The sequence below is a fragment of the Phyllobates terribilis genome, unplaced genomic scaffold, assembly GCF_046119375.1.
Source record: "Phyllobates terribilis strain yellow unplaced genomic scaffold, ASM4611937v1 Scaffold_3071__1_contigs__length_91735, whole genome shotgun sequence".
Classification (NCBI taxonomy): Eukaryota; Metazoa; Chordata; class Amphibia; order Anura; family Dendrobatidae; genus Phyllobates; species Phyllobates terribilis.
In genome coordinates, this window is record NW_027365825.1 from 22,501 (window position 1) to 27,500 (window position 5,000).

The window sequence follows — 5,000 nt, forward strand, 5'->3', positions numbered from 1 at the left end:
GGGCCCCCACGCCTGGCTGGGTGGGCGCCCCGCCGTTCGCCCGTACGGGTCGTCGGACCACTGCCTTCGCTCGGTTCGGGTCAAACTCCCCACGGCTCGGCCACCTCCGCAGACGGGAGGCGAGGCCGGCATGCGCGCCCAAAGATAGGTGTCGGAAGCCCGGGGGTAGAGGAGGAAGGGGACCGCTCACCTTAAGCCAGCGCGGGCTCCAAAGCCCGGGCCGAGCGAGCGGCGCCACCTCCCCACCCGGGAGCGCTGCGCCAGATCGATCGGAGGAAGAGCAGGGGTGCATGTAGGGACTTGCCCAAGTACGGAGGCTGCAAACCCCTGTCGTCGGGAGATACGTGCCCACGAGTCCTGGAAGCGCGACTCGGGTACAGGCGCCCTTGCGGGGGGGTACTGGATGTGGAACAGCACTGGGGTCGAAGCCACAAAAGCATCCGCCCTCATGGAGCCTCTCCTCGGCCTAAAAATCCAGATTTTAGCCTTGACGGCGCCCCCATGTGGAGAACCAGGGCCCGCGGGGGGGTCTGGCCAGGCTCACTTCAACCCAGGAACACCTCTCTGACTTGGGATAGGCGACCGGCAAAAGTCCCCCCACGCAGCTGCGGAAGCCTGGGTTCAGCCAAGGTGCAGACCTCCAGCCGAACAGGGACTCATAGCCAAAACGCATACCCAGGCCTACGGAGGTGAAAACCAGCTTAAATGAGTCGAAATGTGTCGGGGCTGAGAGGTACCTCTCTCTCATATATTCTGCCGGTGGTGTGCAAAACTGGGTCTTTGCATGGAGTGTCACCCTATACCCACTTTAGGGACGCATGCAAAAAAGTGCCCGATCGCCTGGAACTGTCAGGCGGATTCGGCTCCCTGGAATTTCCTCATTCTGGTTCTTTTTCACTTTTTGTCTCTTTTGCGACATCTAGTGGGCAGGCTGCATTACTGCAACCGGGGACACCTCAAAACGCTTGGAACTGGGGAGCGGGCTCAATTTACAAACGTTTTGCGGGTCCTGGAAGTCAAAATTGTGACTTCTGAAAACGACTAAGTATCAAGGACTCATCGCGCGAATCGCTCTGGAACTGAAATCGGATGCGCGCACTGACATGCTCCCCTCTCTGGAAGTCTGACACAAGTTGAAAAATTTTCTAAGTCCCCAAAAATTTTTTTTTTCAACTTTTTTTCAATTTTCCCCCTGTGGGATATATATTTTACCCACACTTTTGGAGCCCTCCTGGGATGCCCTCTAACATACTAGAACCTCATTTTGTGGAAGTTTTCACAAAATTGTGAAATTTTCAAAAAAGTCAGAAATTTTGCAAAAACGACTAAGTATCAAGGACTCATCGCGCGAATCGCTCTGGAACTGAAATCGGATGCGCGCACTGACATGCTCCCCTCTCTGGAAGTCTGACACATGTGTGAAAATTTTCTAAGTCCCCAAAAATTTTTTTTTTCAACTTTTTTTCAATTTTCCCCCTGTGGGATATATATTTTACCCACACTTTTGGAGCCCTCCTGGGATGCCCTCTAACATACTAGAACCTCATTTTGTGGAAGTTTTCACAAAATTGTGAAATTTTCAAAAAGTCAGAAATTTTGCCAAAAACGACTAAGTATCAAGGACTCATCGCGCGAATCGCTCTGGAACTGAAATCGGATGCGCGCACTGACACGCTCCCCTGTCTGGAAGTCTGACAAAAGTTGAAAAATTTTCTAAGTCCCCAAAAATTTTTTTTTTCAACTTTTTTTCAATTTTCCCCCTGTGGGATATATATTTTACCCACACTTTTGGAGCCCTCCTGGGATGCCCTCTAACATACTAGAACCTCATTTTGTGGAAGTTTTCACAAAATTGTGAAATTTTCAAAAAGTCAGAAATTTTGCAAAAACGACTAAGTATCAAGGACTCATCGCGCGAATCGCTCTGGAACTGAAATCGGATGCGCGCACTGACATGCTCCCCTCTCTGGAAGTCTGACACATGTGTGAAAATTTTCTAAGTCCCCAAAAATTTTTTTTTTCAACTTTTTTTCAATTTTCCCCCTGTGGGATATATATTTTACCCACACTTTTGGAGCCCTCCTGGGATGCCCTCTAACATACTAGAACCTCATTTTGTGGAAGTTTTCACAAAATTGTGAAATTTTCAAAAAGTCAGAAATTTTGCCAAAAACGACTAAGTATCAAGGACTCATCGCGCGAATCGCTCTGGAACTGAAATCGGATGCGCGCACTGACACGCTCCCCTGTCTGGAAGTCTGACAAAAGTTGAAAAATTTTCTAAGTCCCCAAAAATTTTTTTTTTCAACTTTTTTTCAATTTTCCCCCTGTGGGATATATATTTTACCCACACTTTTGGAGCCCTCCTGGGATGCCCTCTAACATACTAGAACCTCATTTTGTGGAAGTTTTCACAAAATTGTGAAATTTTCAAAAAAGTCAGAAATTTTGCAAAAACGACTAAGTATCAAGGACTCATCGCGCGAATCGCTCTGGAACTGAAATCGGATGCGCGCACTGACATGCTCCCCTCTCTGGAAGTCTGACACATGTGTGAAAATTTTCTAAGTCCCCAAAAATTTTTTTTTTCAACTTTTTTTCAATTTTCCCCCTGTGGGATATATATTTTACCCACACTTTTGGAGCCCTCCTGGGATGCCCTCTAACATACTAGAACCTCATTTTGTGGAAGTTTTCACAAAATTGTGAAATTTTCAAAAAGTCAGAAATTTTGCCAAAAACGACTAAGTATCAAGGACTCATCGCGCGAATCGCTCTGGAACTGAAATCGGATGCGCGCACTGACACGCTCCCCTGTCTGGAAGTCTGACACATGTGTGAAAATTTTCTAAGTCCCCAAAAATTTTTTTTTTCAACTTTTTTTCAATTTTCCCCCTGTGGGATATATATTTTACCCACACTTTTGGAGCCCTCCTGGGATGCCCTCTAACATACTAGAACCTCATTTTGTGGAAGTTTTCACAAAATTGTGAAATTTTCAAAAAGTCAGAAATTTTGCCAAAAACGACTAAGTATCAAGGACTCATCGCGCGAATCGCTCTGGAACTGAAATCGGATGCGCGCACTGACACGCTCCCCTGTCTGGAAGTCTGACACATGTGTGAAAATTTTCTAAGTCCCCAAAAATTTTTTTTTTCAACTTTTTTTCAATTTTCCCCCTGTGGGATATATATTTTACCCACACTTTTGGAGCCCTCCTGGGATGCCCTCTAACATACTAGAACCTCATTTTGTGGAAGTTTTCACAAAATTGTGAAATTTTCAAAAAGTCAGAAATTTTGCCAAAAACGACTAAGTATCAAGGACTCATCGCGCGAATCGCTCTGGAACTGAAATCGGATGCGCGCACTGACACGCTCCCCTGTCTGGAAGTCTGACAAAAGTTGAAAAATTTTCTAAGTCCCCAAAAATTTTTTTTTTCAACTTTTTTTCAATTTTCCCCCTGTGGGATATATATTTTACCCACACTTTTGGAGCCCTCCTGGGATGCCCTCTAACATACTAGAACCTCATTTTGTGGAAGTTTTCACAAAATTGTGAAATTTTCCAAAAAGTCAGAAATTTTGCAAAAACGACTAAGTATCAAGGACTCATCGCGCGAATCGCTCTGGAACTGAAATCGGATGCGCGCACTGACACGCTCCCCTGTCTGGAAGTCTGACAAAAGTTGAAAAATTTTCTAAGTCCCCAAAAATTTTTTTTTTCAACTTTTTTTCAATTTTCCCCCTGTGGGATATATATTTTACCCACACTTTTGGAGCCCTCCTGGGATGCCCTCTAACATACTAGAACCTCATTTTGTGGAAGTTTTCACAAAATTGTGAAATTTTCCAAAAAGTCAGAAATTTTGCAAAAACGACTAAGTATCAAGGACTCATCGCGCGAATCGCTCTGGAACTGAAATCGGATGCGCGCACTGACACGCTCCCCTGTCTGGAAGTCTGACAAAAGTTGAAAAATTTTCTAAGTCCCCAAAAATTTTTTTTTTCAACTTTTTTTCAATTTTCCCCCTGTGGGATATATATTTTACCCACACTTTTGGAGCCCTCCTGGGATGCCCTCTAACATACTAGAACCTCATTTTGTGGAAGTTTTCACAAAATTGTGAAATTTTCCAAAAAGTCAGAAATTTTGCAAAAACGACTAAGTATCAAGGACTCATCGCGCGAATCGCTCTGGAACTGAAATCGGATGCGCGCACTGACATGCTCCCCTCTCTGGAAGTCTGACACATGTGTGAAAATTTTCTAAGTCCCCAAAAATTTTTTTTTTCAACTTTTTTTCAATTTTCCCCCTGTGGGATATATATTTTACCCACACTTTTGGAGCCCTCCTGGGATGCCCTCTAACATACTAGAACCTCATTTTGTGGAAGTTTTCACAAAATTGTGAAATTTTCCAAAAAGTCAGAAATTTTGCAAAAACGACTAAGTATCAAGGACTCATCGCGCGAATCGCTCTGGAACTGAAATCGGATGCGCGCACTGACATGCTCCCCTCTCTGGAAGTCTGACACATGTGTGAAAATTTTCTAAGTCCCCAAAAATTTTTTTTTTCAACTTTTTTTCAATTTTCCCCCTGTGGGATATATATTTTACCCACACTTTTGGAGCCCTCCTGGGATGCCCTCTAACATACTAGAACCTCATTTTGTGGAAGTTTTCACAAAATTGTGAAATTTTCAAAAAGTCAGAAATTTTGCCAAAAACGACTAAGTATCAAGGACTCATCGCGCGAATCGCTCTGGAACTGAAATCGGATGCGCGCACTGACACGCTCCCCTGTCTGGAAGTCTGACACATGTGTGAAAATTTTCTAAGTCCCCAAAAATTTTTTTTTTCAACTTTTTTTCAATTTTCCCCCTGTGGGATATATATTTTACCCACACTTTTGGAGCCCTCCTGGGATGCCCTCTAACATACTAGAACCTCATTTTGTGGAAGTTTTCACAAAATTGTGAAATTTTCAAAAAGTCAGAA